Source organism: Adelges cooleyi, unplaced genomic scaffold, assembly GCF_023614345.1.
Source record: "Adelges cooleyi isolate 19-005CV unplaced genomic scaffold, UGA_ACOO_1.1 ACOO_flye_CR_arks_rails_tigmint_CR_PRNA_23, whole genome shotgun sequence".
Lineage (NCBI taxonomy): Eukaryota > Metazoa > Arthropoda > Insecta > Hemiptera > Adelgidae > Adelges > Adelges cooleyi.
In genome coordinates this window covers 13,751,101-13,772,161 of record NW_026095893.1, presented here as the reverse complement: position 1 = coordinate 13,772,161, position 21,061 = coordinate 13,751,101, and the positions used below count along the sequence as shown (strand labels likewise).

Here is a 21,061-nt window from a genome sequence, read left to right as displayed (position 1 = left end):
TTCTTAATTTAGTGAAAAATATGACAAACAAAATAAGTTAATAAAAGTGCTCGAGTATATTTAGCACTTAAAAATAATTTACAGCATGTGAAAGAAAACCGTTCAAACATATTTTTAATACCAATTTAAATGTTTCATTAACTCAGCACATAGTGTTCACTTCAAAATGTTACTTTATCAGATCTATTCAAGATTTCATACTATTTCCAAATGTTATAGCTTTTCGCTACTAACCAGCGATCGACATGGCGCTAATGTTGTTTTTTCTTTTTCAAATCTTTGACTCTATTTGGTATTAAACAGACCGTTTTACGATAAAAGCTACTTTCGGAAGTTAAGCTACTCCCGGGTCATCATTTCCAGTGGTAGACATTCGTGTGATTACCGCGGCACATAAAAGAAAACCATTAGTTACAAACTACACTATTATAGTGAACCTCGGGATTGTACAAATACCTATTTAACAAAGACACTTTACTTGCTTTCAAAATAATCTCACAGTCGTTAAGCGCCCGAGGCAATTATCATAAAATATAGTATTGGCGAAACTGAAAAATTCGCATACTCAATGTTAAATAGTAATTTTATAAACAACGAGGTGGCAAAGCTGCAATGTAGTTATAATCATTAAGTACATATTTTTGCAAGTATTTAAATACTTTCTGATGTAGTTTTACTAAATATTACTTATAGTGGTGATGAACGAAAAGTTCCCTTTTGTACACTTTGATCAAAACAGCAAAGTCGATTTTATGGTTGTAAACAAGGAAATTAAATCATTATTTTAAATACTTGACACACTACTTAAAATAAACGAACAGATAATTATTTCGTTTTCTTGCTAAACATCATAACGAACGACTGCTGATAAGACCTATATTATATATTTGTGTATTATGTATTTGTAGTGATCTGTGATGTTGTAAAATAAAGTGTTATATTTTGGACGGTAACAGATCAAACTAATAAGCACTAACAAACATACAAATCCCACTTTGAAATAAACGGAAAATTAACTTTAAAAAAAACCCTGAATATTTTCCCTTAATCGATTTTTTTATACTTATAGAACCCTTAAGAAAAATATATGTTAAACAATTGACTTGTCTCAAAAACCGAGAGTCCTTACTCAAATCGATATTACCGGTAGTTTAATTTTGAAAAAGCTACAAAAACACATAATCACAGGATATTCAGGTATTTTGATGTTACCGAAGGAATTGAGTGAAAACTAACAATCTCTTTAAATTAAACTTAAATATAATTCTCGTATATATAACAAATATTTATAATATAATAATTAAATTAGAAGTTTTAACAAGATCCCCAAAACTTTGTTTGCTGATTTACGAGTTTAACATGTTAAACGTACGTTTAATGTTTAAGTAATAATTTAATTTTATACTACAAACGAAATATAAATTGTTAAGTTACACAAAAGAGTAAAGTTCCCAATTTTAAACCCTATTTGCGAAGAAGATTTGAATTCACCTTGAAAATCATTAAACAATTATTATAGCTCAGCTTGAACTCATGTAGCACGTCATTCTTATTAAGCGTCTGAATTTTGCTTTGTCAATTTTTTAGATCTTGATTTTTTCTTCCTTATGGTCGAGTATGACTATTCTATAAAATATGTGTATACGAATAAAACAAATTTCGTTAAAATGATAAAATAGGTATACAATTTAAAAGAATCATTATTTGTTTTCGTTTTAATAAAAACGTATTCATTTCAACAAAAAATTGTTATCGACCACAATATAAAATAACTTTTAAAAGCAGCACTTTTATTTACGTGTGAACAGAGTGATTCTTTGAACGCTCTTCATTGTTTTCTTTTAAAACTACTCAACATCAATAAAAACAACTTTTTTAAATTTTCCTTTGAATCACAAAAAAATTAATATTGACTATTAAATAGCGACCCTTATTACAAAAATCAGCTTGATAATGAAAATGATTTAAAAATAAATAAATTTAAGCGCTTTAGTCTATTATTCTCAACAGTTTATAACATTCTTAACTATTTTTTCAAACACAATATCATAAATAGTAATAATATAAGTAATAATATTATTATGTCTAATATTAATTGTACTACGTTGTTTGTCTAGGTATAACATCAAGATAGTAAAGGAAATGGGCCCCAAGCTGGGAAGCGATGCTCCTGATCTGGACAGTTTGATCTCACCAGTGTACGCATTGACTGCGGTCGGTGTGGACGTCAACTCAAAGGGCTGGACAGTGGGATACAGGGCCGTGCCAGTAAACAAACCGAAAGCACGGACTACTTTGTTCCTAGTCGACATAGGTTTTAGTGCCAAAACCTTGGATGCTATCCTTCACATATTGATCATATTCTTAGTTCTATTTATTATAATTAACTGCCTCTGTAAATTCGTATGGTTGTTGTTTAAATGAGAAACGTGGATTTTAAATTATCGCATAATAATATTATAAAACTCGATGTTAGGTAGAATAATATTATTATCTTTCCCAAAGACTTATTTAATTAGCTGTAACTTTTTGTTTGCGTTGTGTGCAGAAAAAACAAAATATATAAATTATTTAACATTATAAGTCAAGCGTTTTCATTTATCAACATTTTTTATTAGTTGTTTGTATGCGTGCGATTGAAATGGGTTTGTAGCCAAATATTGTGTTAAAAACGCAAAAATATATTCTTGTGAATAAAAAAAAAAAACAAGTTTTCATATTAACTTTAATATTAATGTCAAGGAATCATTAAATGGTTATTTTTTAATAGTATCATCAATGTCAAAACGGTTTTATAACGCACTAATGAAAAAGTGGGTTTTTTTTCGTTTTCACGGCAATGGTAAAACGTCTGAAGTAGACCATTTGATAAATTGAAGGTTTGTTGACTAAAGTTAATAATAATACACAAATAACTAACTCAGGATTTTTTTTATTCATAAGAAAAAACCTAACACGCAAGCTATGGCCAAATTTGTCATTACATAAGTTCTATCGAAACAATGTCCAATTAACTATGTACCATATTATTATTCTAAACATTTTACAACCAATTTAAAAATACCTAATAATTATTAAATTAGTTGTATACATGTTCCCGTCATGGAATGCTTTTACCCTTGGAGATGTCAACTCATAAAAGTTGTGCAACAACGCACAACTTTAAAAAATAAAGAACAAAAAAATTAAGTTTTATTATCATAATTAAACTTAACTTCCAATGTAAATGTATGATATGAATTTGTTAGTTAAAATGAAAATCCTATCTATGTGGGGCACGGGTTAAAATTAATTTTTTTTCAAATATTTTTTTTTTATCTTATTTTTATTATGTTTAGAAACTTTTTAGGGGGCGTCGAGGTTAAAATTCGAAAATCGACTTTTCAAGGACACCCCTAATATATTTATTTATATCGTAATATTTATTTATATTTTATTTAAATAAATAATACATTTTTCGGAAAAAAGATAAACCATAAATAGGGATAACCCTACTTAGTCCATTAACCTAATTAGCACAATGCAGCTGTTATATAATGTAAATCCCTTACTATATAGTGTCTTATTACATAAATAAACAGTAGACCAACTACAATCAAACGGTTGACTGAGTTAATAAAAAAATAAAGTTTATGGTAACAAAGTATTTAAATTATACACTAGAATTATTATAGTTATCCAAACGCTAAACAAGGACCTAAGTCAGTTTACCGGCAACATATTTAATAGTTGAACGGTTCAGTAATAATTTATTTACGGACCGTCGCGACGTTGCAGTGATATTTCTGTTTTATTTCTTTAATATTTTTTTTTTAATGTAAGTCTTGAGTTTTTATTTCCACAGCGCGGCAATAGAAAATCCGACAACGTTTACTTACTGTCCAATAAAGCTTTTCAAATTGTATTGTAACTTTAATATCAGCCATACTACTCATACAGGCAGAAGTAAAATGAAAATATAATGCTTATACAATTTTTATTCTGTGAGTGTGCGTATTCAAAAAAGAAACATCATATTGTATTCAATATAATATTGCTTTCAATGTAATAATTCTTTAATTAAGTTTACTGTTTCTTGACATTCTCGATTAAACTAAATTAAGCGAACCCTACCTACAAAAATAAACAAACAAGTACAGTAAAATAATTGTTACTTAATAGAAAAAGTAGAATATCCTCAGCCATAATAAAAACGAATATGTATATATATACTTATAAGCTGACTCCTGAAAAAAGTACAAAAATATAAAAAAAACTACTAAAATTTATATAAATAAGAAGACGTTATCATAACTCAACAGAGAAAAATGTGTTTTTCGGTTTTTTTTTTAGTTCACTTTAAAAAAACAAAGCTTGGTAACTGTGGTTTTTTTTAAATAATTTAGTAGGTTCACGCTAGGTTTAACTTCAGACTAATTTTGATATGATAGGCATAACTTTAAGTTACTATAGTATTAAAAAAAGTTCTGTACTTAAGAATAAAGTCTTTGCTTTGTATATAGAACAATTAAGAACACAGCTCAATTTCTTAGAAACTAAAAAAACGAGATTTATTTTAATTTTAGTTTACTAAAATATATATATATATATTTAATGTACATAAATTAAAAATTAAAAAATAACAAAACTAAATTAAATTTTAAAACTTTTGATGTGTTTTATTGTTAAACGTGCACATTATTAAATAAAAATACAATTTTTTGTTTTGTAATTTTAAATTGCATTATTAGATTATTGCTTATTCACCATATAAATGTATTGTATCTTATTAACGTTTATCAGATTTTCTTCAGATTCTTAAAATGTTGGCTACTCGATAACCCATACAAAAAATGTGGATTACATTGACAAGTATATGCGATTTTTATGCGTTTCGTGGACTGAAGTACATGCGGTTAAGTGGTTGGTTGTGTGCGCTTAGAACTCCGGATGCGTACTTCACACTACCATTTCCAGTTTGACGAATTAAGCCGATTTGTGTCGCAAAGCCAACGTTTTAATATAAAACACAGGTCGATTCGATGAACAAAATGTTCAAGAAACGTACGTGTTACAATGGAGCAATGTCTTAAAATATTGAATGTGTTATTAAACGTGGATTTATGTTGAAAAATCAGCTCAAATCGACTGTAAGCGAATTTGTAAATTGTGATTTAAGAGATTATTGCCGAGGCCAGGGGACCTATGCAAATAATAATTGTCATAGATTGTTTAAAGGGCGGTGATTTCCGGTTTGTATTCAACACGGTCAGCGAGGCGACCGACCCAATTAAGGACAATGAATAAATAATGTACGGGTGTTTGGTGTCAGTGAATAATAACTGTACACAGGCCACCGTATAGTAAATAATTATACTTATTTTATCCAAAAAACTTCCTTTCCACCGATAAAGCGTTCGATCAAAAGATATGGTTAAAACGTCCAGTTGTATTTGCGACTGTCTCTAACAAAAACCAACTGCAAAAATCACGACATGATAATGCAAATTTAGTAATTAATGAGATGATAATAATAATCTTATGGTTTTAAATATCAACTAATATTTCAAAATTAATATTTGGCTTAGTTATACAGAGATGTCAAAGGTAGATCCTAGATGTGTGCAAATTAGTTTGCAATTAAATCGCATAGTAGAAAAATTGTTTTTTTTTTATTTTACTAGCTCATAATTCACGTGTTTTTGTGAGTTAATTTAAGTTATCTTAATTGTGTTTAGATATATTTATTAATGCCCTATGACAGTTATTTTATTCGCATTTTTCGAATTGAATCCTGAAAAATATATCCTATAACAAAAGAAAATTAAGGTTTTATTAGTACTGTTGGTTTGTTAACATGTTATTTGTCGTGCACTATACTTTAGCTAATGCTTGTTGATTTATTTAGGAACGTTTTTTTTCAAAAGTAATTTTTTACACTACGAGTCATTAACATAATTTAATTTTAACTAAATCCATGTATTAATTTTATTTAGCTCATATAAATTAATAAAAACATTATTTATAATAACGGATCTTTGTGCAAATTTGGCATGAGAGTTTTGAGCTTGAACCACATTTTTTCACCATTGACAAATTAAAGTGGTGCTAATGATTAAATACAATTTCTACCAAATTATTTTTTCCTTCGAACATATATTTGCAACCTCCTAACATTCGGTTTTGAGTATATCAAACTTATTTGTAGATAAGTAAAATAATATTCGCTAACCATGCTTTAACAAGAGACGATAAAAATGTGTTAAATATTGTAAAGCTGTTATAATCACTCGCCGGTGAACAGTCGCCATTCCTCCAAATAAACCACCACCTCCTATCTATATTCGAGGTGTAAACGACTTCAACACTTTCTGCTCGAAAATTAGTCTTTCAGCGTTGTAAATAAATTAGCCCTAAATTTTACTTATAGTACATACTAATACAGGTTATAAATATTTTTAAATAAATTTAAAAAAAAAAGCTGTTATAAACTGAACTTAATTAATATTTATAATGTTAAGTCAAGTTTTAATTTTAAAAAAACAAAGCATCACTGATATGTTAATGTTAAACACAACATAACAAAAGAGTACAAACAAGATAATATAATTTGTAGAAAACATAGCCCAAACAAATTATTTTAGGCACGCGAGATCGTTATGTTGTAATAAACCAAAAACACAAGTACGAGTGAAAGGTATTTTTGTATTGGGTATAGTATGATATAGCTTAAACTAATTAAATGTGATGATAATTTTCGTATGTATGTTCTGAAAATACTTCCAAATAATACCAAATAATTAAATTATCATAATAATATCATGAACTTACATGAGCACCAATTCTTGTTATTACGTTACTACAAACCCATGGGGGTTTACTTAAACAATTATGGAGGTGTTATTTTAAATTAAATTAATTTTACCTTTCTCAAAATTACAAAAAATACTGACATACCTACGGTTCTAATGAGTCAACAATAATTTATACAAAACATAAATTAATTTTAAATGCTTATTATTGTAACGGACCTACTTGTCTAGCTGACTAGACTAGGCAAAGTGGCCGTCGATAAGACTAAAATAGACGGATCCCCACGGGAAAACGGTTGGCTAGGCCGTTGTCTACGTCTAATTGGCCTTAAAGTCTCCCTTATTAACTTAATATATCGCCCGAGGAGCTAGAACGGGCGGTCACACTGTTAAATAATCTAACTCTCAGCTGCAGGCTACAAGATGTTTTATTCTAAATTAGGGTTTCTAAATAAAATTATACAATATATATATATATACACTCTGACCTGGGTTGGACGATGAAATGGTTGGTCAAGGCGGAGTTGAAACGGACGCACACAAAAGATAGTCGAATGGGCGGCTTGTAGTAAAACGGCAAAAATATAGAGCGCAAGGTCAAGGATATTGGCGGTCCGTGATGGTAAAGTCAACTGGTTAATTAGATGATACGCGACGTGCATTGTCCTGTGTGTGCGACCGTTCCCCTACCTATAGTCGGGGGTGCTGTGTCAGTAGGTTTGGAACGCGAAGTAACGGTCAGGTGAAATATGATCGTTACATTATAAATAGTTATTTTTAGTTATTCCCATAGAATACAAAACTAATAGTGTTTTTAAACCGATGTATAACATTTTCAGAATAATATTCGTGAAAAATTTAGTAACTGGCCAAAAAACATGTTTCAGATAGTGTTTTTTTTTGTGCTGAACGGGTTATAAACTTGACCGTACAATTATAGATACTATTGTTAGATTGGGATTGTAGTAGTTGGCTTCCTGTTTTCGACTAAACCGACATATTTAAAATCTAAAGAAGGGACTATGTAACATTTCCTTGCTTTACGGCCATCTATTAGATGAAGAAACCGAGCATTAAACAAATGGTCGACGCAGATAATAATTACTTTCGGTAAGGTAACGCTATCGCTTAGGATTTAAGGTATTTTTATAATTATGCAAAAGCAGAATATTGCAAAAGCCCACCTTTTTTCGCACTGTACAGATCTTTAATAGCCTTTCATGTGTGTAACGTGTAGTCATTAAAAGTACATTAATAAACTTACACTGCGGTAAGTTTTACTGTGTCTAGATTGTGGACTTACACGCAACTCTAATCTTTCAGCGTACTTTTTTACAAAAAAAAAAAAAGATTTTAAAGAGGTACAAAGTTACCGACACAGAAATAGCAGCTAGCGCGATCGTAATCACAAAAGCTTCGAGAGGATTTTTATGGTTAGATTTTATTACTTGAAAACATAAAAGCATTGGCCGAGCTTTTTGAAATGGTCGAACACAAAAAGCCGGACACACGAGATCGTATTCCAACAGTGAATTGTTTTTACCTTTTAACGACTCACAAACCTAAACACAGCATAAATATAATAATACAGGTTTCAAAGAAGCGCGTGTTAAATTTTAAAACACTATAACTGAAATTCTTCATGACAACATATATATACCTAATTAAAAAGCATCTACGCCGCTTATATTCTCCGTCAAAATATTAATGAATTCTGTAGGATTATACTTAAAACTAAAAGGAAAATTATTTTACTTTATTAATCAATTTATAATTGCGTTCGTGTATATCGCCGTTCGTCGATGTTTGTTTTGCAAAATATTTTGCATTATTTTGAAGTTTAACATACCATTATAATAAGCCATTATACATAATGTCTAGGGCAAATCACGTAGATAATATAGGAAATACGTATAGAAGTATATTATATACTGTAAGCATAACATGGTATGCAAATAATTCATTTTCAATTTAACTCCATAAAGATATACCGTTTAACGTTATTGAAATCCGCTTAATAATTTTAAAACGGTTTTCCCTCGACATTTTAAAAGTGAACATTATAAAATTCCTAGTATAGACAACAGTATTACTAATTATAACCGTTAATATGTTTTTTTCATTAAAGACAATGACGTTTAAATTCAGACAATTGTATTACTACAATATTGAAAAATGTTTTATGGATGCATCAACATGACACATTTCACAAATAGTATACTAAGTTATTGGTAAATGTCAAACTTCAAAAGTCACAAAAGTATTTATTATAAAATATGTTTTATGACAAGTACAGATATTTCAAAAATATAATCGAAATACATTTTTAGTGAAAAGTTTTCAGTGTTTAAAATATGTATTCAAATACTTAAATAGTATTTAAATACTTTAACACTGAACAAATATACAGTTGACAGACAAACATTTTGAAGATACATAGTTGTACCCTAACTAATTACAATTATTAAAAATGATCTAGGATCTAATTTTTAATAGAGTTCTATTAATATCACAGGATTTGCCTAAAAGCGTCATGGTTCATGCGCAATAGTCTCAAATCCATAACGACACAGGCGTCCAGTACCTATCGGATCGGATCAAACACATTTTCAAAAACTTCCACATTAACCTTCAAAATTTAGAAGGTGCAAAATATGTTCAACTTGGTGAAAAAACCATTAACAGATGCCTGAAGGCCCGCCTCCCACAGGACACCCTGTTGTCGAACTCCTTCAGTGAAGAGTGAAGAAACCACACGCAAACTATTATACATAAAATGTTACTAAAAATACTTGTTAACTATTAATTACATGTTATATTATCTTATTAATTTAACTAAAAATTATGAAATATGACTACGTAAAATATTGTACATATACTTAAACTAACTAACCTATAAAATCATGCAATATGCTGAAACATTTAAATAAATTGAAATAAATAGATAAAAAATTAATATCACAATATTAATATCTAAATGTTAACAAAATGTTAACAGTTCTCATATTATATCAATAACTCGAGTGCTATTAGTAGAGTATCAAATCACTTGCAATCAGGAACACGTGTAATATTATTGAAATTAATGAACTATATTAAAATATATCATTGACCTGCAGTCACCGAGACGACCGTTAGCTATTAATTCGAGCATTTATTTTCATTGGTTGTAGAAGAAATTAATTTCGAAAAGAGTAAGCCTGTATATATGTATATACAACATATATATGTGTGTATTTTTTCATTTCAAAACGGCATTGTTGTGGTAGAAATTGAATTTCATCGCAAAATACTGTGTTGAACGCAGCTGCAAAAATATAATGAATGCTGTCATGTTTGCTCACAGGTTTTAAATTATTTTCTTCTGTTACGATATTACCCTATACACGACTATCAGAAAAACTGATTAGGAATTTTGTGGAAAATAAAATCGCAAGAGAAAACAGAATTAAAATAATTACCATCAGAGATCATATCACATGCACCTGAAAAAGACAATAGTGAGCTGCCGGTGACAGAGAAGCTAAAAGCCAATGCGTAGAGTCCACTGTGCTAGACAGAACGTTAACAAGTCGAGGGTATAACGCAATGTAATTATTATACATTTATAGGCGTACAGTTTATGGGATCTTTTTAGTGTCCCGAATGATTACTAATAAAATTACCTCGATTCGTCTGTCACGTTTTTTTTTCAGAGACTATATTTTGACACTTTAGTCAACCCCTTAGTTACAACTATCTTGTTTACTTACTCGTGGGGTAATACTTAGAGCTAAATGAACGGTACATTTTTAATTGTTATTTTATATTATAGGATTACCAAAAATAATTTATGTAATGTGCTGGTGTCTACTTAAGGTGAGTACTTATCAACTTTACTTATACAAACAACTGATAGCACGGTACACTAATTGCGCGAGGACGACTTGCAATTGGCCGTTTTCTATGGAAAATAACCTTTTGTTAAACCGCAATACAATTCGTTTGATATTGAAGTACTTTTAAGACTCGCATGAGTTAACTCTAAAAGACACTCAGGAAACGCCTTTGGATTCTCCATCGAACACTTAAACGTGAAATCCGTCCAGAAATTTCTAATTTCAAGTAATCAAGAGCACTTAAAGAGTCCGTCGGGGGAGGCCAACCGAAAATGATTTTTACCATTATAATTAATTGTTAATGTTATTTTATTTTTACCAGTTTCGAAAACTAAAGCAATACGAGACGATAGTCTCAGCAAAATAATTTTCCATCGTTACTGAGTAATCATGCCAACGTTTCAAGCACAATATCGACGACCCGTAAAAACATTTGCACCTAACAAATAAAAATTGTACTTTCTCAGTTTCGCATCAGAGCTAAAATCTATATAAGTCCTTCTTGTTGTTTGCCATCAATCTGGCTGGGTCAGCAGCTGTTGTCGATTGTGTTTGTTTAACCCGGAATAGATGACTGCTCAGAATAAAAACAAATCCCGTCAATTACATTTCACAATAATATATTATTCCTCTTTTTTTATTATCACAAAAACGACAAACTTTCAATCCACATAGTTTTGTAAAACGAGCGATTTTTTTGGAAACAACAAGTGGCTAACAACGACACGTAAAACAGTTAGGAAAGCACTCAATAGTCGCATTTGCATCAGTGCTAGACTTATATAAGTTGGATCAGAAAAAGTTTGCTAGCCATTTTTTTTTTTTTTAAGTAAGGTTATAAGAAAAAAGGAGTTTTACTCGGGATGAAGTTCGTTGATCCTTTACTTTATCATGAAAAGAGAGTTAGACTGGTTTAGTCAGTTGATTCGTTTATTTATGTTGTTAATTCCTTGTGGAAATTATTGTTACAATAGTCTAAGCGAGCACACTATATATATATACATATTCAATAATATTATAGTGCTTATAGTTTTATATATTATAAACAACCATGCTACAGTTAACATTGTCATGGTAAAATTAAGACAATTAACTGCTATTTTCACCATATTAAATATAAAGACTTAGATGATGTTGGATAAATCTTAAATTGATAATATCTTAATATTATTATCTAATAATAATCACAAAATTTGATAACCGGGCTCTTGGCTTTATAGTTTTATAGTTTATTTTATTCAGTCATGACTGGACGAAATATAATTTATTTAATTTTCTAAAATCCATTTCGTTATTTTGATTACTTCTAGACCTGCGACACCAGTTAATATACTTAAGTGGTGTTAAAACGTAACTTTCAAGAATGACAGACAGGAGTACTCAGAAAATGTTGATTATTGTTAAAGGTACTGCAATACAAATACCTACAAATTATAATATGCATATATTCTTATGTTTTTTGTTGGTGTTAGTTTTATTTTTTATGTACTTTTACCAAAAGCCGGTTGGCGTTAACATTATAAATAATAAATAACAAGTTACAAAAGTTCTTTCTCTAGTATTTTATGTAAAACGTAATAATACACAACACATTTTGGCTACACATTATAAATGAAAATGATTGCCAGCTGTCGATATTTTCAAGTTTTGAGACGTTGTAGTTTTCAACATATTATTTAAACTTTTCTAATTTGTTTTTTTTTTTTTGAAGTGTTCAAACAAAATACAATGGCGAGTAGGAAAAAATAAATAATATACAACAAATAACTATAATTTGCCGTTTATATAATATGTATATTTACAGAACAGTATGCAATTAAAGTTCTTCTACCTAGTTTTATAACTATAAATTAGTGAATTCATTTAATGTAAACACATGAAACATTCGACGGAAGAATTATAATGTTTCCTACAAAATAACACATTTAAATAAATATTTCAAACGATTATTATCTTTCTATTACTAATAAAAACAGACGTTAAAAATAATGTTGTTGTGAATAAAAAGTTGATGTAAAAGTTATTAGATACAAGGTAATTTACTGTTTATACCTACTATTCAAAATACTTAAACTGATTTACATTACACTTTGTTAGCTTTTGCGACTGTTGAACTTCTTGTTGGTTTCCTAGACAGAATTATGAAACTTGCTGATACATTAATAATATTAACTGTTGTGTTTATACATAAAACGGTAGCTCGGTTAAAATATCCAACACAATTTTTTGTCACGCGAAAATATTTCTATAGTCTAATATATAATTTTTTTTTTTAAATAAAATACGGAAAATAAATATCAAACTACAAAGTGAATTTCATATAAAAAATAACTAAATTAATTTGTTAATATCATATAACATTTTGCATAATATTATACCTACGTTATATTTAGTCTACGGTACACCGCACTTAATATAGTATTAAACAAACAAAAAAAAAGGTGAGTATAAATTGTAAATTTGCTATTCTTATACAGGTTGTCCTCGCAGAATATTGGAAAACTATAACATTACAGCGGTCAGATCGATACAATTTAATCAACTTTCTTCTCGTTAATAAAAACTATATAGGTCCCTGCATAACGATTTTTGTGAAGTGACCGCTGTCTTCATATCCATTTCCAACGCATTTATTGTTTTCCTGGAATAGTTGTGTCGAAACGTTTTCCGTTATAATGTTTATTTCTTATTGACATCCCAACAGACTGGGTGAACATGATCCTTGTTCAATGATGAAAAAGGATGTCCAATGTGGTGCCGAATACCGAGTTCTTCGATGGTAGTCATTTTAAATAAATTCTGTGGTTAACGCAGAAATTTGAAGATGGCAACATAGTCGCCGAAATATGAGCATAAGTATATTTTATTGTGGTTAGGGTATTTTTCATAATTATGTCTTCGAATTAATGAGGACTACAAAGGTTCGTAAAAAAGAGAAATGTATAAAAAAAATGCCTAGTAAAATTTAATACAATTTATTTTATCAATGTCAAGGGTTTTACTAGACATCAAGTATAAAAATAAATATATTTAAGCTGGTAAGACCATCAATACGCAAAATAGATCAGAAAATATAAGTATGCTTATAACAGAAAGTATCTAACAGAAAGATAATCTACTCCGTTTTTTTTTATTAATGTATCATATAATAAATAAATGACTAAAAATGAAAAATGATTAAATTGACGATAAGACAAATAAATACCTAGTCAACTCAACAATTTTGAACAAAATCTTGCTAGACACTAAACATATCCTGAATCTTAGACATATTTTTAAATCTTTGTTTAATCTTTTAGTGTGTTAAGACATAATATAAACATGTAGAGACTTACATCAAAACTTCAGTACAAACAAAATTGCTGTTTCCGGATTTTAGAAAGCATAATACATTTTCCATTTTGTGCCCGAAAAATATTTTGCAGAAAAGTAGGTTTATTGAAAAGCATAATATTTTTATGAACTCACTGGTCTTTTTTAAAATACATTAATTTATTAATATCTCTATTTTTGCTCGCGCAGTGATTTTTAGTTTCCAGGGTTATTGTTACTTCGACCAAAGCCTATTCTTTTTTGCGAAGCCTCGCAGTCATACAATCCGTTGATGTCCTTAAAAAACATATTAATTAATTATGGTTAAACTAAAGGGTAAAACTCATACCAAACTTTACCACGTGTAATACAACTATTTTAAAATGTAAATACTAATGCAGATAATCGATTGTACTAAAGCTTTGAGAAAACATTTTTATTTCATTATTGAAGCTTGAGTGGGGTATTATATTTACACTATTGACATGACTTGAGGTTACTCCCACTTGGATGTCTTGACTAGTTCGCCAACGTTTCGGAAGGGGGGATTCTCCACACAAGCTGTTCGCATTGCAGATGAAGAACATATAGAAGAAGACAAAACGCACCTCAAACAGACAAACGTTATGCAGCAACGGTTATACCATTAGTGCAGTGAACAAGGCCCTGCGAAACGCAGAACGTAAAAATAAACAACAAGGATATTCAGGAAGAAGAAGATACCAAAGGCACAGTGGTAATTTCGTTTATTAGTGGATTGACCGAACGCGTAGCACGAGTAGCAAGAAAATACAGTATAAGGACGGTTTTCTCAACAGTGAAGAAATTGGAGGAATTTTTCGGGAGTCCAAAAGATGAACTACCGAAACTACAAACACCAGTAGTCTACCAACTTCAGTGTACCTGTGGTCATTCATATATCGGTCAAACAAAACGAAACAACACGAAAAAGACACACTTAACACACTCAACACTTAAACTAAAAAACTATTGCATGCAAACCAAGTTGTTTAGTAATTTGTATTCATATTATGCATAATCAATTTACAAGCTCAGAAATTAATCGAATTAATCTTCGTCAAGCTAGAGGTCTACTACAAGGTGATTTTTTTATCATGGGTCAGTCAATATTACACTGAATTCGAATTTTTAAACTCTTTTAACTAAAAATAATTATCCAAAACTGGTTGTCAACCAGTCAAAATTTTTAGTGAAATTTAAAAAAATTAAAAAATATATACGTTACCATTGAAGTTTCAAAAGTTGCTATCAAAAAAACTAGTTGAGAGGGGAGGAGAAACATGAAAATTTGTGGAAAATTGAGATCATATGTATAAAAACTAGGGCTCCCTATTTCACGTGAATCACGGCTCACGGATTCACGTGAAATTAATCACGAGTTTATAAGACCCGTGATTGGAAATTGTCCGTGAATTTATAATTTTATTCATGTGATTCACGTGATATTACGTAAATATCACGTGATATCACGTGAATAATATTAATATACGTGATCACGTGAATTTCGTACAACGAATTCACGTGAATTGAACATACGGGTTTTATATTATTTTTATTCACGTGATCACGGAACCGTGATCACGTATGTATTACTTCACGTACGAAACCGAGACCCCTAATAAAAACATTATAAGTATAAAGATTCCACTCTAAATTAAACCCAGTGATATATTAAGGTGGCCCATGATAAAAAAGTCACCCTGTATATACTGATCAAATCTTTTAACACCCTACACTATAGTTTGCTCTTAAAATAATTACAGTCACCGTGTTTTTATCTTAGAAAACATTTTTGTTTATATTTTACAATACTAAACAGTGTTAAAATTTTTATTTTATTTTCGTATTTTTCAGAGTCGAAGCAAAGAATTTAAAAATGTATGACTCATGCACGAAAATTTATAATGATCTTCAACAGACTATACTAAACAATATATTTGGTACACAAATACAGTGTAGTGTATTATTTATCATTTTATATGTTTTACATTCGAATACGATGGTTCCATACAATACACTGATAATAATAATAAAATAATAATTATACTAATAATTGCCACAGTTGCTTCAGTGGCGACCTTTTCCTTAGCATTATTATATAAGTCAAAAACATACAAATAATTTACATGTTTATTTTGAAAAAAAGTAGTTTATTTTTATAAAAGAATTATTTTGAAAATTAAGCAGATACGATATCTGAATAATAATAAGGGGCTAAACTTTATAACGCAATCAAAGCACGAAAACCCATCAAAAATTGGTAATAAAAATTAGCTTTTTTAAATTGCGGGAAACTGTACATTGCATGACATTTTTTTATTCTGCAATTTTGTAAAATATAATTAATGAAATATAATTAATGCGTGTGGAATTAATTGTATTATATTTATAAATTCATTATAACTTATATCTTTATGAGCTATATAGTAAAAGGAACGAATATGTATGTTAGCGTATAAGTTTTAAAACTTCATTATTATTATGGTTAAAATGAGTTTAGAGTTAAAACAACAAGTTTACATTGAACATAATGAAAGTAAACTTTTTACAAGTATAGATTGTATACTGGTTTATTTTCAACCCAATGAAAAAAAGAATGTTTCAATTTAGAACAAAAAATAGATCGGGTGCGAGGTGGCTCATAACAATTTTAATGTAAGATAATATTGAATATAAATATTTCCTTGTCATCCAAATGTAATTAAACCTGTGACCCAATAGCCTCAGATGCTGCGGGTATTAATAATAGATATATATATATTTATAAATATATTATATAAATATTAAATACATTACATTAGTTGTGTTTCAAAATTGTTTTAATAGATATTAAGATATGTATTAGCAAATTTTATCTATATAGTATATAGCTTTATTAACAAATACTATATAACAAACACAATTTAAATGGCATTACAGCTGAGCAATAATGGATACGTTTTGGTGGAAATATTAATAGCTAATTTTGTATGGTACACGCAATATGATAATTTATTTACCCAATGCAAATGTCAATGCCACAGAGTTTCTCAAACACGAAGCGAATACAAAATTGTGTGTTCGGCTTAATGGCTGGCGTTACCCCAAGTTGCTGGAAATATATATAAAAACCAAAATCTTATACTGCGGTCGTGTTTTCCGATGCAAAGTCTCTGATTTGTATTTATATAATATATATATAAATTTTTTTTTTTTACTTCTACCGAAGTATAATGTCATGAAACCATTTCTTAGTTTTCGACCGCATTAAACATTTAAACCGTTCGTTTTGTGTTTCTTACTCTAAAAAGTACCGACTTTTAAAGAAATATAGATAGCTGTAAAAAAATATATATGTTGACTACACTAAAACAGCAGAGCAGAGATTATAAATTATGAAATTTATAGATAACATGTATTCACAATTAAATATCCTCAAAGCTAAACATTTATGAACTTTAAAGTCCACCATTAGGAAATGTTTAAATTAATTTTTCTAGAAACTTTGTCTCGCGGTCAGACCAGTGTGGTAGTGTATGAAAACTTGAGTTGACCAAGAACCAAAAATAATTAAAGAGAAAATACTGAGGACCTTAATTTAGACGTACAGAGAAACTAAGCTTACAAATATATAAAATTTCTTGAAATTATCGGTATATAATCAGGTTTTGTGAATTGAGGGTTTCGTCAATGAGAAAACATAAAAGAGAATGGGCTGGCATTGTTTAAAAAGAGCGTATAAAAACAAGATCGAAGGGAATACAATGAACATGAACAACAAAAAATACAAAGTAGAGCGCAACAGGATGAATATGATAACAGACTAGATATAGTGAAAGATGATTAAAAAATAATATATATAACCAACAGCTCAATATTTGAAAGGAATAAAAATGGAAAATCAAAAACATGAAAAAAATACTGATATATGCACTTTATTTTTGATTATGAAATGAACGAAGTTTGGTGTTCATAAAATTTAATTTTGCTTGGTCAGACTGTTCCTAGTTATTGTTTATTTAGGATACATAATACATTTCAAAAAGTGATAATTTATCCTGAGATATTGTATTTTGCCATAGTCTGTTTGAACCCATCACACCGAAATTGAAATATTGTTGCTCCGGTTTTTGGGTATTACTGTGACACAGTTAACGTCTACATTGATCCAGTACATAATAAGACAGTAAAATCCACGCATCTTATCATTGAATCCTCCTTTATAAATTACCATCTACAAACGAAATAAATGTGTTTATACAACCATACATTTTACAAGTATCTATTGTCCATCTACAAGTTTTCAACAGTTATGACAAATAAAAATATTAATAACGCATGTACATATAGTATAGAAATTAAGAATTTGGTGATAATCAAGTAATTGTACATATTGCTAATAATGACAATAACAACCCAGTTGTTGAAGCCTTAGCTCATTAAAAAAAAACTGTATATATATTAATATGTTATATTATAATTTTACTATACACTTTTAATAAAATAAACTGTTTATGTTATCTTCCTGCGTTATCTCACATTATAAAATAATAATAATTTAGATGGAAAAAAGGTGTACCAGCTGCTAATTACTACTATCCTCGATCTCCTAACGTAAAAATAAACTAAGAATTCAAAAATGCACTAATTGTGCCAATTAGCATTAAATATTATTATTTAACCCGTTAAAGGTACGTTATAATGATCCCGGTGCTTTAGAGGTTCAAAATAATTGGCCAAAATGTGTTTGCTGAGGACACGCTGCTTACGAGTTAAGGCTGTTGTGCGCATTTTAAAGCGAACCCTTAATGCAAGAACTTCGGATGCTCATAAATTCTAAGAAAAGCTTTTAAACGGTTGGCGTGAACAAATTGAAGTGTACGTACTTAACAGCGGTCGTTGCTATTTTTTAACGTGCTACCTAATATGCTCCTCTTACGCCGTTTAAGATTACTCGCATAGCAAATACACGGTGAACGCATTATATAGATGTATACATAAACATTTTTTTATAGACCTTAAACTTCTATACAGTCATTAAAACTGGCTTCAAGTACTTTTCTGTCTTGTTTCATTTATATGGTTTTACTAATCTATTTTAATGTTGTACATACCTTTAGTCTGTGTAAAACTCAGATCTTTAGTTGTTTTAGTTTACTCTCTTGGATTTAATCATAAGATTATCTATCACAACCTACTATACAAATATATAGCTCTAACTTGTGCCCGACGATAATAAATCTGATCTCTAAAAATGTACTCTATCATATTATTATTATTATTCATTAATTTATTTATAGATTTTAGTGAATTGTAATAAATTCAAAATTGTTTATGGACCATAAGGGTTTATGGTTATATGTCATAAACCAAATCAATTATTTACTATTATCATTTTAAATTATTTGTTTTTTTCACAAAGCTTGACGATTTTATTTCCACGAGTTAATGTACTTAAGGATAATTTGAATTAACCTCCTACTGTTGTACCGATTATTTAGCACATGCCACTAAATTTTACTTGAGCGATAGATTACATTTAGTGACTAACTTCATTTCGAACACATTACTATGCAACATCAACAAATTTTGACAGTTGATTTTGCATCCGCCATTTTTATAGAAGTGACTTAATTTGCCAAAAACTAACATTTTTGTCAAAGGCTGACACAATTTATTTACTTTTGCACTGAATGTAATACATTCCTATGTATTAAAAACTTAAAAAGCTAAATATTGATCAGTTAATATCTAAGAATAAACCAAAGTACAAAAAAAAAAAATGTAATAATCGTTAATGCTGTTAATATTTTTTTTAAAAATGTAATGACATTATTAGTAGACCTTTATTTTAAAAGGAATTACTCTTACACATAAATGGTTTTTAAGAGGTTTCACTACTATAAGTAAAAACAGTTGTTTGATCATAATACAATTTATTTAACACTATTCATTGTTATTTGGCTTTCAAAATTAACCAACTGATCAATATAGAATTAGTCAGAAATTTGACAAATTAATATTTGATATTTTGTATTTCTACCCGTCATACTCGAATATTTTATTGTTTAAAAGATATTTTGCTTTAAATATCTTTTCTTTTTAGTTGTCAAGAATCAAAATCGATAACAACTTTATAAAAATACTCAAAACAAGTCAGAATACTCAAACATTTTTTTGGTACATATTTCTCTAACGCCTACGTTAAATTACATAGATTTCAAAAATATTATACTTTTTAATGGCGTTGACCAATGAGTTCTAATGGTTAATTTCGTTTTAAACGATTATCAATTTCCCATTAACGGTGTCAATTGCATAACACGAATGGAAGAACAATCGGTAATACTATTGCCTGTTATAATTAATATCAATATTTTTTAATTTGCATTATCTTTATTTTTTTCAGATCTGTTGAAAAAGTGTGTGTACAGAAATATAATTCATCATTTTTATTTGTCGGTACTAAACATAATCGATATAGTGTATTATTATACCGATTGACGGTTTTTGACTTATTTTATTGTTTGGATCTGTATTGCAGCTTAGTCATGTATGCAGTATGATGGATCGTCTACGGTCTAGAATTTGCGTCACAGCTATGAATGGGCTATACAACAATGACTATATTATTACACTGTTCAGAAAACATTTTGTGCGACGTGGTCAGCGAGTGATGACGAGAGGAGGGAGAATGGGACCATTTAAAAAAAAAAAATCAAAAAACCATTACCTTTTTATGGTGTCATTTCACGACGAGCAGAGACGATTGCGAATCTTTTTACACGATACTGGCGATGCGTTTAAAACCGAGACGGCAAAAGCGACAACGGTCATGGTCCGGGCCCGACTACCAATACCGGCAAAGGTTTACGATGACGGTATGCTTAGTCGGGCGAAAGCTCAGCGCGCAGCCGGTGGCGGTTGTTTCTACGAGGGGTCGAACCGCGCTGCATCACCCCCAGCTGTCGCGGTCATCATCCGTATGTGCTCTTCTTACCTGCGGCCGTTTAGGCTTAGCGCCGCGATGCCTGGAAAATACCCACACCAGTAGTTAATCATATGAGCACACACACACAC

At 29.5% G+C, this 21,061-nt stretch overlaps 1 protein-coding gene across 4 annotated transcripts in view; it reads right to left on the bottom strand.

Moving 5' to 3' along the window:
- LOC126835914 (5-hydroxytryptamine receptor 2A) overlaps positions 1–20,824 on the bottom strand; it is an 86,206-nt gene extending 65,382 nt beyond the window's left edge. For 3 of the 4 annotated variants that reach the window (XR_007685258.1, XM_050568789.1, XM_050568792.1), the window contains exon 1: positions 20,715–20,824. The gene's annotated coding sequence lies outside the window, so the exon portion shown is untranslated. Of the gene's footprint in view, positions 1–7,279; positions 7,438–20,714 lie in introns of those variants that run through there. The other variant, XM_050568790.1, reaches the window with a different exon arrangement.
- Positions 20,825–21,061: the final 237 nt, after the last annotated feature.